This window comes from Cherax quadricarinatus, chromosome 43 (assembly GCF_038502225.1).
Source record: "Cherax quadricarinatus isolate ZL_2023a chromosome 43, ASM3850222v1, whole genome shotgun sequence".
Lineage (NCBI taxonomy): Eukaryota > Metazoa > Arthropoda > Malacostraca > Decapoda > Parastacidae > Cherax > Cherax quadricarinatus.
Window position 1 is genome coordinate 22,471,568 of NC_091334.1, and position 17,568 is coordinate 22,489,135.

At 41.6% G+C, this 17,568-nt stretch overlaps 1 protein-coding gene and 1 long non-coding RNA gene across 16 annotated transcripts in view; one reads left to right on the forward strand and one right to left on the reverse strand.

Moving 5' to 3' along the window:
- Nucleotides 1–8,926, reverse strand: part of LOC138853929 (uncharacterized) — a 104,975-nt gene extending 96,049 nt beyond the window's left edge. Inside the window, exons 1-2 of the long non-coding RNA XR_011393123.1 lie at nucleotides 8,856–8,926; nucleotides 8,662–8,725 (exon numbers count right to left, since the gene is read on the reverse strand). This is a non-coding gene — a long non-coding RNA (uncharacterized lncRNA). The remainder of the gene's footprint in view (nucleotides 1–8,661; nucleotides 8,726–8,855) is intronic.
- LOC128694131 (putative divalent cation/proton antiporter TMEM165) overlaps nucleotides 8,881–17,568 on the forward strand; it is a 70,036-nt gene continuing 61,348 nt past the window's right edge. For 10 of the 15 annotated variants that reach the window (XR_011393122.1, XM_070093693.1, XM_070093697.1 and 7 more), the window contains exon 1: nucleotides 12,947–13,194. The gene's annotated coding sequence lies outside the window, so the exon portion shown is untranslated. Of the gene's footprint in view, nucleotides 8,952–8,997; nucleotides 9,107–12,945; nucleotides 13,195–17,194; nucleotides 17,210–17,568 lie in introns of those variants that run through there. The other 5 variants (XM_070093694.1, XM_070093695.1, XM_070093705.1 and 2 more) reach the window with 5 other exon arrangements.

The window sequence follows — 17,568 nt, forward strand, 5'->3', positions numbered from 1 at the left end:
CTGAAAGAGGAAGGCGCTACTCAAGCAAAAAGCCCAACTATAAAGTTACTGAAAGAGAACGTATTCAAGTCCGCTTTACAATGAGAAACTCGCAGGACCTCCAAACCGGATGAAAGTTGCAGAGAGGAGGGACCATCGGATGATGTATATCAGGTTTTGTACCGTGTTAAATAAAATATATGCTGAAAACTGATCTCACTAATTTTAACAAAATATTTATAAGCTCTCTCCTCAGGCTATAAACTAAACCACTTAGAATCCCTAGCTTTCAAAATAAACACTAATTATCGCGTTCAAAATTGTTTCCAGGATGCTCTTTAAGAGTATCATACGATATACTATGTAGTGAGTTATTTTTTAAACGAGTTGTGTGACCTAGCTGGGGTAGGCCATTTAACGGTAAACTATCATATGGGTCATCAACCCTGACAACCGTATCAGAAGTTAGTTTCAAGACTAATAAAACATCAGCACTATAGTTGTGTGCCTCGAAGAAGCAGAGCCCGTGTCACACCCACTTTCTCATTTCTTGTATACAACTTCAAATCTGCATTACGTGCTCTGGGAACAGCGAAACCTTTAGTGAGAAACGAGAGGTAATAAAGGCTGATGCAAGGAAGAGGGTACTTCCAATTTCTTGGATGAAAAGCCATTTACCAGCATTAAGTCACCTCCTGGAAGAATACGCATTACCTGACGAGTTTTTACTAGTTATCCCTTGAAAGGGGATACCTTGAAGATATCAATGTGATACCTCGAGAATGTCTCTTCTGATCGGGTTCACGAATACCTAGAAGGAAGGAAAGATCGGATTACTGACTGTAGTTAATTTGCTAATTAATTAATTCTCAGCAGTAAGCTAAGAATGCCTCTCACATTTCATGCAGAAATTGGATGATGTCTCACCTGATGAGCTTCAAACTTTGAGCAAAGGTTCATTTTCCCGATAGAAGAATTTGCCTTATTTCTGGACTATGCGAGTCCCAATCTGCCAGTTATACTGAGCAAATTATGATACTGGCCTCGTATGGGCCAGTAGGCCTTCTGCAATGTTCCTACATTCTTATGTTCTTATGTTCTTATATTAAGTGTAGGTCCCTCAGACCTCTGTACAACACTCACGTGACGAGTAATACAAAGTGCGGCGTATGTTAAAACTGAAGATTTGATGCCAACCAGAAGAGGTACACACAAGCTATCATAGATTAATACCCCAGTTTCTATGAAAATAAGAAATTAGGACAGTTCAAATTCAATTTAAACCTTTTTTCTTTAACACCAACTTTGACGACAAGCTGAAAAAGCATTTTTTTTCTCGTAGACCGAAGTCCAATAATACACGAAAATATTGAGTATGAAGCCAGAGTTTAAATTATCAGGAAACCATATTTCAGGGCTCCCAATTTTTTTTACACAATAAAAAGCAAACTGGAACCTACACAGGTCAAAATCAGTCTAAACTTTTCTCCAAGACTGAACAGGGTTAAAGGGTACAATTCATAATATCTTCTGTGGAAAATACTGTATATATTTTCCAGAAATACAGTAGTTATTAAATGTAAATAGATGGCTATACTGTATTTAATAATATTTGTCATAGAAAACGGAAAGCCTGCGTCTGGGCAGGGGACTCGCCATCTTGGTTTTGAATTTTGTACAAACGTTGGTGTAATGGGAAGAATTTTTCGTGCTCTAGAGGTTAAAATTGTGTTGACACCTTTCAAATAGGAGGCGAAATTGGTGCATGTGCATTCCTGCATAACTTGAGATATCAGACGACTGGACAAGACAGCTCCACGAACCTCAGATAAGCTCTCTAGATTTGTGTGTAATTCTGGCCAGCATTATTTTCATAGATTTAGTTAGAGTGAGGTTTTCTGAGTATGATACACATTAATCTCCAGTCAAATTGGTGAGTGATATTAAGATATATTCTCCTTCTGTTGTATAAATGTATATATATGTGTATCTATAATCATTTATTTTTAATATACAGTCCACAAATTTATATATTTACCAGTATTCCTGGTGTATGTATATTTCATTTAATTAATAGGTCCAGAGCAACTTGTGGTTATGACAGTGGTAGGTATCGAAGGGGGACATTTTTTTGCGACCTAGGTGTCCCAAATTCCTACTTGTCTATGTAACATTGATAAATAATAATTATCTTTGTTATCATTTACTGTTATGTACATAATTAGTTACATTCACTAAATGCAATTTTCCACATCTCCTATGAAAATAACAAACTAGCTTCGACACAACCCAAATTCATAACCTAAACACCAGTGTTTAGGTGTTTGAAGCCGATCAGAATAAACGCCTTTTATTGCTTGGAAACCAAATTAATAAATTCTGCAATCTGAAATTCACATTACTCAAAGTTAATTTCAGTAAAGCCTATCAACACAGTCGGAAGCCTTTAAAAACACATTCTCTAATAACTACTCTGAGGCCAACAACAAGGTTTAACAATTTCATTAAAAACTCCAAATTTTCACCTACATCAGTATCAGCATAAATGTTCTGAAGTTGATAAAACGAGGAAGTCTTCAGTTATAGAACAGAGATGAATATGACCATATGTTTAGAGTGGCAAATTGGGAGTTGTGAAGCCGATAAAAATGTAAATCTTGCTTATGAAAATCGCCACATCCTTATGCAGGACTGTATGAGGAGTAAGTAATCCCTCCTGGATCTTTTTTGGGCCACAGTGTGCAAGGTAATATAATGGACCAGGATAGACAGAACACATTGGAATTCAGAGTACACAGGTAACCAAGAACCAACTAAGCCACTTTTCAGGACAAAAACAGCAATGATAGCGTGGAGCTATGTAATGGACAAACAATTCTTGGAATAGTTCTCACTGGCGACCACAGTAAAGCCCCCGTCAGTGTAAAATTCGTCCTAAAAGCAGGAACCAACTCATTCTTCAAGAAATTCGCCAAGGCCATCACCTGAGCTCAACATTCAGCTCCCATCCACTCCCAACCAAGACTTGTCAGATACCTTCCAAGAAGGACAAGGAAAGCAGTCAGCCTCTCTTACTGCATACACAAATAATAATATATTTATTTCTACATGTACAAGGTATACAGTCCTAGCTGATATCAATAACATACTACTATACAGAAAGCCGCTTGTTATGCAGAGCATTTCCTGCAAATTACGTCACTTTCGGCCCAGGATGTGACCCACACCAGTCGACTAACGCCCAGTTACCCATTATCACTGATGGGTGAACAGACAACCGGTGTAAGGAAACACCCCCAATGTTTCTACCCTTGCTGGGAATCGACTCCGGATCCCCTCACCGTGTGAAGCGAGAGTTTTTGCCACCAGGCCACGGGTCACAGTCCAGAAGACGGACCTGTATCAGAGTGCCAAACGGCCTAGGAAGCCTCTCACAATGAGCAAAGGACTCCACCCTTCAACAAAAACTGTGGCACAAGCCTGGTTGCCAGGAGTATGCCAAATTCAATATGTAGCTTACACAGAGCCCCCTCACAGAGATCAAGGGAAAGACAGGCAGTCCTCGATGACGCACTGCCTTTCCTGGGTAGTTAACCCTCCGGGGTCAAAAATCCGAACGAAATCTCTCTTAATCTTAAAGCTGGATCCCCAGGTGATGAACAAGGTTCAGCAAGCACAGCAATGAACAGCTGGCTGAGGAGTATATCTAACAGCTGTACTCCAGCCTGGAATGGTACAAGGCCACATACAGATGGAGCATTGTACGCCGATCCTCTCCCCATGTATGAGAAGAAAAAAAGATCATGCCAAAAACATCACCGGCTAATAATGATCATATTATAGTCTAGTACATGAAGATCAGTTTGTCGAACCCAGGAGTTGGAAAAATGAGCTCCCTGCCTTAAGACTGGAAAACTGGTAGTCATGAGAAGCAGTCCATCCCATGATGTTATTCAGTGTCACCAGAAACTTGCAATTCCACCTCAGAAGTAGATGCTATTCAATTAACCAAAATAGTCCACATACAAGGATAATGTAATATCGCTGGAGAGGATCAACTAGATTTACATAGCAAAAGCAACAAGCGAGGCCGTCTACCTTCAGGTCGTTCTGAAAGTCAACGCCCTTGCGGCCCAGTCCTTGCCCAGGCCTCTCGGTGGATCAGGGCTTCATCAACTAGGCTGTAGCTGCTGGCCGCACATAATCCAACATACGAACCACAGCCCGGGTGATCGGGCAATGACCAATAGACACACGATAGACATGTGGCTCCTCCTGCATGATAGAATGATGATAGATGGACTGACTGGTGTCAATCTCCCCCAGTCTCAAGTCAATAAAGTTCAACTGAAGTTCTTTTCGTAGTATTGTTCTCAAACTGCTGACTGACAAGCCAAAACTGTAATCCAATCTCCTAGAAAGCATATAACTTAACCAATTCATCAGTTCTATCTCACATTGGTCTTCAGATGTGTGATAGAACTGATGAACTGGCTAAGTTATATGCTTTCAGCAGTTTGGGTAGACTGCGAAAAGAACTTCAATTGAACTTTATTGACTTAAGACTGAGGGAGACTGACACCAGTCAGTCCATTTATCATCATTCTATCATGCAGGAAAAGCCACATGTCTACGGTGCATCCAACAAAATAAGTCGACTCTTGGATGTCACTACCGCCCGGCTCCAGGAGGTATCTTTGGGGTAAACGGTGTCGTTTCCTTGGTTAAAGGTGACCTTTACCCTCTCCTATACCCAGACAGTGAAAGAGGAAGTAGGGCAGGTGAACATGGACGTGCCCACGCCCACCATACCAGGAGGCAGGTGATAGGGACATGCTCCCCTCCTCCACACCAACCTTATCACGAGGCAGTATCTTTTAGATTCTAAAAAAAAGTATCAGTCGGGTTTGAGTTTTAGAATTAGAACTGATGTTATTATAAATGTCCACCAAGAGGCGCCGCCCCTAAATAATTCTTGAGTAGTATACCTGTAGTATACCTGGAGAGTGTTTCAAGGGGTCAACGACCCAGCGGCCCGGTCTGTGACCAGGCCTCGCGGAGTTTACTCTGATGGATCTAAACCCTCTGACAGTGTCGAGTTTGCAGCAGTGTTTCCGGACAGTGCTGTGCAAAGTTATTTATTAGACTCGGCTAGCATTTTCACAGCTGAAATGTATGCAACTCTCATGGTGATTAAATGTACTCCATCCAAGCCTACCTCAGCATTCATGGTAGTTTGAGTCCTTCAGTGCTTTGAAGTCTATCACAAAAATTAATTCGCCTCACCCTTAGTTCGTATATTTGGTTGCACCGCATTTCTAGCAAAACAAAGAAATCGTTTTCTGCTAAGTACATGGTCATGGAGATCTTCAGGGCAACGAGCAGTCGGACTCTGCTGCGCAGCTGGTGGTACATTGCTGTAATCTCTGTTCACCTTCACAACCATTGACAATACTGTGGTCTGAGTTGATTCATAAATTATATTCTATCAAGCCATGTTTAGGATTCTGGTATTTTCATCATTGATGTCGTTGCTGGGAGACTCCACTTTCCAGTCTTCGCATCGGGCACACACGTCTTACTCATAGCTATATAATATAATAATAATATCTATTCCTACAAGTACATGCACAAAGTATACAGGCCTAGCTGACATCAATGACATACTACTATATATAAAGCAGCTCGTTATGCAGAGCATTTCGGGCAAATTAGGTCAGTTTTGTCCCAGGTCAGTCGACTAACACCCAAGTACCCATTTTATATGATGGGTGAACATGGACAGCAGGTGTCTTATGGAAACACGTCCTAGTGTTATCCAACCATACCGGGAATTCGAACTCCAGACCTCTGTGTGCGAGCCGAGTGTTCTAGCGATCGAGCTACGGGAGAGGCGCCCAGTTCCACTCTGAGAATTGTCAGGTTCTAATTTCAGTTTGCCATATTCTTTTAGACTGCCCTATCTACTAGCAAGCGGCCCCACCTTTGACACAGACTGACTTTTTGACAGCGACAGATTTATTACATAAACTCTGTTTATACTTCATTTAGCACTCCTCACCGCCCTCGCTAACTCTACCTCTCTTGTATTCTCCTCGCTAGTCTCTGATCAAGCATATTAAACCTTAAGCACACCCTACCCTACAGCACTGTATAACCCTTGTAAGTTTATCACTTAGCTATAATAGTAATTATGGAAGAGTAAGGTGGTGCAAACATGAAACAAGTTACATGGGCAAGGACTCAGGAAAAGAATATCAGTGTCCTGGTTAATGTACCCAGGAGCACAATACTGTCAGCAGACCAATGGAACATAAAAATACATGGTTAAATGTAAAAAAGTAAGCGTATTTGAGCAGAAATATGGAGGTGAGAGTGCAGATAATCTTGTTTTTATTTGATCAATTTTGCAGACCTGTTTTTTATATGTAATAGCTGGGATCACCCTGAAAGTTAGTACCACCAAGCTTTGTCACAGGTTTCTTTGTTTCTAGAAGGTTTTAGGCTATACAGTATTCCAAAATTTTAATTACTTGGAGTATACCTGGAGAGGATTTCAGGGGTCAACTCCCCTGCGGCCCGGTTTGTGACCAGGTCTCTCGGATCAGGGCCTGATCAACCAGGCCGTTACTGCTGGCTGCACGCAAACCGACGTACGAACTACAGCCTGGTTGATCAGGTATTGACTTTAGGTACCTATCCAGAGCCTTCTTGATGACAGATAGGGATTTACTGTAATCTCCCCTTATCTATGATGGGAGGCAGTTGAACAGTCTTGGGCCCCTGAAACTTAGTGTTTTCTCAGTGTACACGTGGGGCCCCTGCTTTTCATTGGGGGGATGTTGCATCTCCTGACGAGTCTAGCTTTCGTAGGGAGTGATTTTCGTGTGTAAATTTGGTACTAATTCCTCTAGGATTTTTCAGGTGTATATTACCATTATTTTTCTCGCCTGCATTCCAGGGAATACAAGTTAAGGGATTTCAACCGTTTCCAGTAATTTAGGTGTTTTATCGTACTTGTTTGTACCGTGAATTTCGGAAGGAAGACCTAAAGGCCAAAAGCGGGAAAGAAAGGGGAGGGGAGGATGGGGATATAGGGGAAGGATGGGGAAAGGAGGGCTGGGAATGATGGAAGTGAAGAGAGGAGTGAGGGGGGGGGGGGTATTTAGATTTGGTCGGAAGAAGAAGAGTGAAAGGTCCAATTCCTCATCGCGACAAGGAGTCCCCCTTGAAGAGGTTTTCCATAATTAGTTCTCTTATTGGAGGTTCTACTATAACTTGGAGCTGACACCCTACCTTATAGGTGTTGCGACGGCGCTGACAACACCTGTGCTTGTTCCACCACTGGTCCTGACATCCTACCTTATAGGTGTTGCGACGGCGCCGACAACACCTGTGCTTGTTCCACCACTGGTCCTGACATCCTACCTTATAGGTGTTGCGACGGCGCTGACAACCCCTGTGCTTGTTCCACCACTGGTCCTGACATCCTACCTTTTAGGTGTTGCGACGGCGCTGACATCCCCTGTGCTTGTTCCACCACTGGTCCTGACATCCTACCTTTTAGGTGTTGCGACGGCGCTGACATCCCCTGTGCTTGTTCCACCACTGGTCCTGACATCCTACCTTTTAGGTGTTGCGACGGCACTGACATCCCCTGTGCTTGTTCCACCACTGGTCCTGACATCCTACCTTTTAGGTGTTGCGACGGCGCTGACATCCCCTGTGCTTGTTCCACCACTGGTCCTGACATCCTACCTTTTAGGTGTTGCGACGGCACTGACATCCCCTATGCTTGTTCCACCACTGGTCCTGACATCCTACCTTTTAGGTGTTGCGACGGCGCTGACATCCCCTGTGCTTGTTCCACCACTGGTCCTGACATCCTACCTTTTAGGTGTTGCGACGGCACTGACATCCCCTGTGCTTGTTCCACCACTGGTCCTGACATCCTACCTTTTAGGTGTTGCAACGGCACTGACATCCCCTGTGCTTGTTCCACCACTGGTCCTGACATCCTACCTTTTAGGTGTTGCGACGGCGCTGACATCCCCTGTGCTTGTTCCACCACTGGTCCTGACATCCTACCTTTTAGGTGTTGCAACGGCACTGACATCCCCTGTGCTTGTTCCACCACTGGTCCTGACATCCTACCTTTTAGGTGTTGCGACGGCGCTGACATCCCCTGTGCTTGTTCCACCACTGGTCCTGACATCCTACCTTTTAGATGTTGCGACGGCACTGACATCCCCTGTGCTTGTTCCACCACTGGTCCTGACATCCTACCTTTTATGTGTTGCGACGGCACTGACATCCCCTGTGCTTGTTCCACCACTGGTCCTGACATCCTACCTTTTAGGTGTTGCGACGGCGCTGACATCCCCTGTGCTTGTTCCACCACTGGTCCTGACATCCTACCTTTTAGGTGTTGCAACGGCACTGACATCCCCTGTGCTTGTTCCACCACTGGTCCTGACATCCTACCTTTTAGGTGTTGCGACGGCGCTGACATCCCCTGTGCTTGTTCCACCACTGGTCCTGACATCCTACCTTTTATGTGTTGCGACGGCACTGACATCCCCTGTGCTTGTTCCACCACTGGTCCTGACATCCTACCTTTTAGGTGTTGCGACGGCGCTGACATCCCCTGTGCTTGTTCCACCACTGGTCCTGACATCCTACCTTTTAGGTGTTGCGACGGCGCTGACATCCCCTGTGCTTGTTCCACCACTGGTCCTGACACCACCTGCGCGTAAAATCGGGCATATATTTCCCTAGTTCATGGAAATGACATTGTTCTCAACTTTTATTCACACCGTGTAACACACTCGTCGCAGAGCGTGCAATGTTAATGAAATATATCATGATTCACTCACAATTGCCACACATTGTTGCCTCACACTCGTCCCTGTTGTGTGTGTGTATACCGCAGCGTGAGACAGTCTTCTCACTACAGTTTCAACGTGAACAAGGTTATCTGGCTGGTTGGTTAGTTGGGTTAAAAGCCTATCAACTACACGATGGTCATTAAGGGTGCATTGGACCTCTTCACCAGTCAAGATTAATTTAACCCCCAAATATAAGGATTAAACTCTCAGTGTATATGCAGAGATATACACGGTTTGGTGTATGTACAGTATCTGTATATATTTACATATTCTTGTGGTATATGCAGAGATATACACGGCTTGGTGTATGTACAGTATCTGTATATATTTACATATTCTTGTGGTAGGCCTATTTTTTTTTTTTGCATATCATAGTAATTAGTAAGTTTAATCAGGTATACGCAAATACAGTTACATACATTATATACATAGCAGCACATGCATAGAGCACCTAGGATAACCCAAAAAAAGCCAAAGTGACTTATTTCCATTAGATGGATGCCATCATATACGTGCTGCCTAATCGAGAAGTTATCACCACAATATCTGTGGTTCTGAATCAAGTTCTCTTTTGTTCATTATGATACCCATGTTCTCGACGTATGATGTTTGCATTTTGTGACGTAAACAATGTATTGTTTGCATATAGGGTTTTTACAAGTGTTGCCTGTTTATAATATACAATTATTATTATTATGCAAGATTTCACGTACGTCTTGCTACTTCTACTTACACTTAGGTCACACTACACATGCATGTACAAGCATATATATATACACACACACTCGTCTGGGTTTTCGTTTGTCTTACTAGTTCTTGTTCTTGTTTATTTCCTCTTATCTCCATAGGGAAATGGAACAGAATTCTTCCTCCGCAAACCATGAGTGTCGTAAGAGGCGACTAAAATGCCAGGAGCAAGGGGCTAGTAACCCCCTTCTCCAGTATACATTACTAAATTTATGAGAAACTTTCGTTTTTCTTTTTGGGCCACCCTGCTTCGGTGGGATGTGGCCGGTGTATTGAAAGATATATATACATATGTATATATAGAACAAAGTAACGTGTTATGTTTCTTGATGAACATGATACGTGTCCTGTTTTTTGACTAACAAAAGACACGTGTTCTGTTTCCCGAAGTTATGCGCCAAGAGCTGCATCTTAGAATCTCAGGGTATTTCCACTAGATGTGTATATATCTCAGGATATATACATTGAGATTTGTGTACTATATCTCTAGGTACAAACATGGAGATTTATGTGTATATACATCAAGAATTTACTTCAATTCCTATTTTAAGTAATAAAGTATTCTTAACTGGTGGTGAACAGGTGAGATGCAGCCGTGAAGTCGATAGGCTGTAGACTCCATTAATCAACCGTATATCAAACACCAGGCTGTGCCTGTAGTACGCATCCGTGAGACGACACAACACTCGTCTCGTGAACATTCTTAGAAGAACCCAACACATCCCACGAGAATCCTTGGAAATAAGTCGCTTGTCTGACTTTTTGGGGTTAATCCGGGTTATCCTAGGCAATTTGCACTATGTATGATAATTGTACTCGTGTGTACCTGTGCCTAAATAAACTTATTTTGTATTACAATGACCTCAGTGGAAATTATTATTATTATTATCACAACTAAACGTTAAATCCATAAGGGTCATACAGCGTTGTCCCAGTGGAAATAAGTCACTTGAGGTGTCCCGTAGCTCAGTCGCTAGCGCACTCACCTCACACACTGAGATCCAGAGTTCGAATCTCCGGTATGGCTGGAAAACGTTAGGACGTGTTACCATAAGACACCTGCTGTCCATGTTCACCCATCAGTATGAAATGGGTACCTGGATGTTAATCGACTGGTGCGGGTCGCATCCTGGGACAAAACTGACCTAATTTGCCCGAAATTCTCTGCATAACAAGTGTCTTTCTATATAGTAGTATGTCACTGATGTCATGTACTTGTAGAAATAAAGATGATATTGTTATTATTATTATTATTCGTCTGATCTTTATTCGAGAAAGGGAGGGGGGGGGTGATCCTAGATAATTTACATGTGTTACTATGTACCTAAATAAACTATCCAGCTAACTAGCTAAATTTGTTGTCCTTATATATAGGCAAATAATAAATACTGCAATTGTAGTCGTAAATTAAACTTAACCCAGTGCACATAAAGGGCCCGAATATCTGGAACTCTCTGCCTGAAACAGCAAGAGGTCCCCTGGCCACAAATCAATTTAGGACTATACTCAAAAAAATCATCTCATCTCTCAATAACAGCCATAACCACACTATGCTAAACTCTAACCGAATTTAAAGCAACTCTCCTAAATATTTTATTATCCCTTAACTATTTAAGTCATTATTACAAACTTAAAAATGTATATTTGTATAGTAAATTGTGCAACCTCATGTGAATAATAGACTAAAATATTGAATATCTGTAATCTACCACTTGTCACCTGTCTAGACTAGGAGCCCGTCTAGGGAGGTTCCTTGACGCTGGTGAGGGGCTCTTGATCTAGGGAATTGGATCTGTGCAACAGTTCTCTGTATTGAGCCTGAATACCTTCCATAAATCCCCCCCCCAAATGCGATGTATAATCCTACGGGTTTAACGCTCCCCCTGTATTAGGTTAAGTCTGCCCAAAATGTAAACACACACATTGTCACCTTGCCAAAGAAATGAATTTTTGATTTGGTTTGATATAGAAAGCCTCTTGTTATGCAATTTCGGGCAAATTAGGTCAATTTTGTCAATTTTTCGGTGGTCAGGTGGCCTGGTGGCTAAAGCTCCCGCTTCACACACGGAGGGCCCGGGTTCGATTCCCTGCGGGTGGAAACATTCGACACGTTTCCTTACACCTGTTGTCCTGTTCACCTAGCAGCAAATAGGTACCTGGGTGTTAGTCGACTGGTGTGGGTCGCATCCTGGGGGACAAGATTAAGGACCCCAATGGAAATAAGTTAGACAGTCCTCGATGACGCACTGACTTTCTTGGGTTATCCTGGGTGGCTAACCCTCCGGGGTTAAAAATCCGAACGAAATCTTATCTTATCCCAGGATGCAACCCACACCAGTCCCCTAACACCCAGGTACCTATTTTACTGCTAGGTGTACATGGACAGCAGGAAACACATGGAAATACGTCCTAATGTTTCCACCCGTAGCGGGGATCGACCCCGTTCGTCAGTGTATGGAAACGTTCGGATTTTTAACCCTGGAGAGTTAGCCACCCAGGATAAACCAAGAAAGTCAGTGCGTCATCGAGGACTGTCTAACTTCCATTGTGGTCCTCAATCTTGTCCCCCAGTCGACTAACACCCAGGTACCTATATGCTGCTAGGTGAACAGGACAACAGGTGTAAGGAAACACGTCGAAATATTACCACCCCGCCGGGAATCGAACCCGGGCCCTCCGTGTGTGAAGCGGGAGCTTTAGCCACCAGGCCACCTGCACCCACATACAGTTGTAAGTGACCCACTTGCAGCTGTGACCACATACAGTTGTAAGTGACCCACTTGCAGCTGTGACCACATACAGTTGTAAGTGACCCACTTGCAACTGTGATCACGTACAGTTGTAAGTGACCCACTTGCAGCTGTGACCACGTACAGTTGTAAGTGACCCACTTGCAGCTGTGACCACGTACAGTTGTAAGTGACCCACTTGCAGCTGTGACCACGTACAGTTGTAAGTGACCCACTTGCAGCTGTGACCACACAATTGTAAGTGACCCACTTGCAGATTTAACAGCTGTCAACTCTTGTAAAATGTCAAACAAGACATATACCATCGTAGACTACTTCGTTGTACACCTAACGTTCGTTATGTACAGGAGGAGGACAAGACGTGCTTACAACGTTAAAAATAAGACGTTGCCTGAGGTGCAGGAACCTTTGAAACATAGTGACGTAAGCACCGTCTTGTGAGCTATAACATACACAACAAACCCTACACAAGGGTATTAGATTATATTTAAAGAGTAATTGATCTTACATTTGTACTACCTGATACTTTATAAACTGTAAATGTGATGTTTTTTAGTTGTTTTTATGGGGAAATAGGTGAGAGTGCAGTGCTTATATCCAGCTGATGTTCTCAACAACTTGATTCACGGTGGCGAGGACAGATATATCTCGTGTCTGTATCTCTCGTGGTCTCTCTGCAGCTTCTCTCTCCCACACACACACACACACACACCTGCCTGCCCTCGTTCACTATCAGGGTTGTACTCGCTGTTACACCAACCATAACTACCAGGAGGCTTACACATGGACTGACGCGGGAATACTTATAATTTAACCTACAACCTTGCCCGGTATGTAATTTTTTTTTCTCTTATCATGTGGGACAGTTAGGTAAAAGGACACATGTGTAATTATGTGACGTTTTGTTGCGGAAATGTTTCGCTCTCCAGTTTTATTTTTTCAAGCTGGTTTGACAGCTGGAGAGCGAAACGTTTAGTAAATTTATTTAGGTAGAGGTACACATTAATACAATTTTCATAATTGTAAATTACTTAGGATAACCCCAGAAAGTTAGACAAATTGACTTATTTCCACTGGGAGTCCTTGTAATATCTTAACGCTTAACACTAGAAATCAATTAATTAAACAGCTAAGTAACTCAACTATGTGAAAATCACTTACAATAAAAATGCAATAGGAATAAACTAAGTTTATTTAGATACAAGTACACATAAGTACAATTATTACGAAGAGAAAAATATATTTCAGTCACCTAGGATAACCTCAAAAAAGTTTGACAAAATTATTTATTTCTATTTAGATGACTACAATTATCCATGGTAATTGACTTGTGTCAATTACCATGGATAATCCCCCCCAAAAAGATCATACAAAGTTATGCTGTATGACCCTTGTAGGTTTAGTGCTTCATTTTTTATTATAATAACACCAAGTTACTTATTTCCAATGGGGCCCATGCAATAACTTATTTAAAGCCTAGCTGTAAGATGCAGTAGAAATCAGTCACGATTACAACCTTAAAAATTAAAACAGCTGAGTAACTCGGTGTTAAAACAGTTGCAGTAAAAGGGGGTTTAATATGAATAAAGTGAATTGAGTTATTTACATGAACATTAACCCTTAAATGGTCCAAACGTATATATACGTTCACGTGCGTAGCGCCCCAAACGTATATAAATGTTTTCCTTGTCATTCATTCAACACTGCCACGATAAGCCTGAGTCGCCTAGACATTAGAGAATGGGTGTGCGCACTCACTGTGCACCATATTAAAATAATTGGGGACCCCTGGGTACCATATGCTCTTTTTTCCTATAAAAAAAAAAAAATCTCAAAAAATTTGGGGCGCTACGCGAGTGAACATATATATACGTTTGGACCGTTTAGGGGTTAAAGAGAGGATCACCTTACAATAATAGTTACACAATTTTTAGCTATACAAGTCCCCTCAAGGGAAGTTTCGTGATGCTAGTGAGGGACTCTTGGTCTAGGGAATTGGATCTGTGCTCCAGTTACCTGAATTGAACCTAAATACCTTCCATTCCCCCCACGTGCGCTGTATAATTCTATGGGTTTAGCGCTCCCCACGATTAAATTAACTTTACAAGAAGTCACTCTCCTTCCTCTCTGTAGCTTCATTCTTCAGGTACCTTTTAGCTCTCTGACTTTATTACAGCTTGGTGGGACAATCTTTATGGTATGAAATTTATCTGTAAATGATGAGACGTGTGTATGCTGAGGTGTGTCTGCGTATGATAGGTTAGTGCATATAGAAGTTTACATTGCAGTTAATATACGTAACAATCTGTCTCATAATTGCAGTTGAAGTTTCAGTCTTTGTTTAATTATAAGCTACTTTATTATGCCTCTCAAGAAAGGTTCCTTGACACTGGTGAGGGGCTCTTTCTCTAGGGAATTGGATCTGTGCTCCAGTTCCCTGAATTAAGCCTGAATACCTTCCACATTTATCCCCCACAGGCACTGTATAATCCTATGGGTTTAGCACTTACCCCTTGATAATAATAATAATAATAATAATAATAATAATAATTATTGTGATTTTGTACTTCTGTACATTGTCCCTATTTTCATGATAGATTTTGTTAATAGTTATATACCAGCTAATTATTCTGTATTAGTCCTCACTCAATTTCTCATATTACAAGTTCTTGATTGCTGATACCTTTACTTTATCCTCCTCCTCTTTACATATCCTACTATATAGGGAAGAGAATGATTTCTGGTATAACTGTCTGGACTGTCACTATCTAACACACATGTACCTCTTATTATGATCTGATCATCCCTTTAATGTTAATTTAAATAAATCAGTTTACTTTATTGCTAGTATATCTCCTTTTATTGTTTAAATAGCATGTTATTGCAAGGACTCCAATGGAAATAAGTCACTTTGACTTTTTTGGGTTATCCTAGGTAATCTACACTTATGCTGCTATGTATGATAATTTATGTAATTGTATTTATGTGTACCTGTACCTAAATAAAACTTACTTATAGTTCATGAATGCGGATATTGACCCCGTTTAAATCTTCAGTCTTATCACAATGATAATCAGTATTCTTCTGCAAACACTGTTCTCAGCAACTTCAAAAATATATTATTATTCCGTTACAATGTTAGATCACTAGAGTCTTTAAATGTTAATATAACTTTTATTATTCTTACTGAAACCTGACTTAAACATGACATACGAGACATCTTTGCATTACCTGGATACACGGCCATTCATAACTGCAGGCCTGATGAAATGTGGGTGGGGGTGGGGTGGGGGGAGTACTTCAGTCTATTAGCACTTTAATAAATTAATAAGATTAAGATAAGATAAGATTTGTTCTGATTTTTAACCCAGAGGGTTATTTACCCAGGATAACCCAAGAAATTCAGTGCATCATCAAGGACTGTCTGTCGTATTTCTTTTGGGGTCCTTTAATATTGTCCCCCAGGATGCAACCCACAACAGCTGATTAACACCCAGGTAAGTATTTACTGCTAGGCGAACAGGAACAGCAGGTGTAAGGAAACGTGCCCAACATTTCCACCTATGCTGAGGATCAAATCTCAGACACCCAAGAGTATGAAGAGATGTCATGTGGGCTTCGAAAACGTGGATAGGGTAAAAATACTCACGTAGGCTGGTAGTACGTATATAACGGAAAGTGTGGGAAGCGCCAACAGCTGACCTGCCTCTCTCTGGCTCCCTGACTAGACTAACTGACCCACCAGTGTCTATGGGTGAGGTGGTGTTTGAAATCCTGCTATGGTCAGCAGCAATATGAATACAGTCAGTGATTCACGCAGAGACGGTTGGTAGTGAGTCATCTACTGGTACACTGGTTACTGGTAACTGGTTACTAGGAGCTGGTACTACTACTGAGAGCTCGGCGACGCTAACGTATGTCGTCCCAACATACAACTAATACAAACTAGAGACGGCAGGTGTATGGCTTGGGCTGATTCTATACAATGTCAAAGTACACAACAATTGAACATTATAACATACATAAGTAGAATATTGGAATGGAAGCTTACGTAACTGAAACTGTAATGCAATACAAGGTATAATATAGCACAACTCATCGAATGAAACTCAACGTTGAGATTACACAGTTTCAGTTACGTAAGCTTCCATTCCAATGTTCTACTTATGTATGTTATAATGTTCAATTGTTGTGTACTTTGACATTGTATAGAATCAGCCCAAGCCGTATACCTGCCATCTCTAGTTTGTATTAGTCGTATGTCGAGACGACATACGTTAGCGTCGCCGAGCTCTCAGTAGTAGTACCAGTTCCTAGTAACCAGTTACCAGTAACCAGTGTACCAGTAGATGACTCACTACCAACCGTCTCTGAGTGAATCACTGACTGTATTCATATTGCTGCTGACCATAGCAGGATTTCAAACACCACCTCACCCATAGACACTGGTGGGTCAGTTAGTCTAGTCAGGGAGCCAGAGAGAGGCAGGTCGGCTGTTGGCGCTTCCCACACTTTCCGTTATATTATACGTACTACCAGCCTACGTGAGTATTTTTACCCTATCCACGTTTTCGAAACCCACATGACAGAGAGAGCGTTGCCAACCGAGCCATGGTAATAACTCTACATGTACCAGGAATGAACATGGTGAAAATATATTCTCAAATTTTAAAACCAAAAACTTAAGCCCCCAATTATAGTTGGAATAGTATACAGATTGCCTCGTACTAATATTTCCACCTTCAGTGACAACCTAAAATACGAATAATCAATAAACAGTTTAACAAATATCACCTAATACTTACTGGTGACTCAACATAAATCTCATCCAGTGAAGTCCTACAAGTAGGTGACTTCTTTAACATGTTCAAATGAATTCTTGCTAATACACCAGGTATAATTAAGCCTATAAAATTTCTGAGACACATGCATCCTCAGTTAACCATATCTTTCCAATATAATAGCTCCTCTCAAAATAGCAATAATTGCAGACACCACCAACACTGATTACTACTACACCTTCCTCATAATGGATAAGAAAATGTAGAATGTTTAAAAATTAAGAAATAACTACCTGTATATGTTATACTTCAATTAATATACAGTGAAACCTCTACTTACGAGTTTAATCCGTTCCATGACCTTGTTCGCAGCTGGATTTGCTCGTTTGCACAGTCAATTTTTCTCATTTAAATTAATTGAAA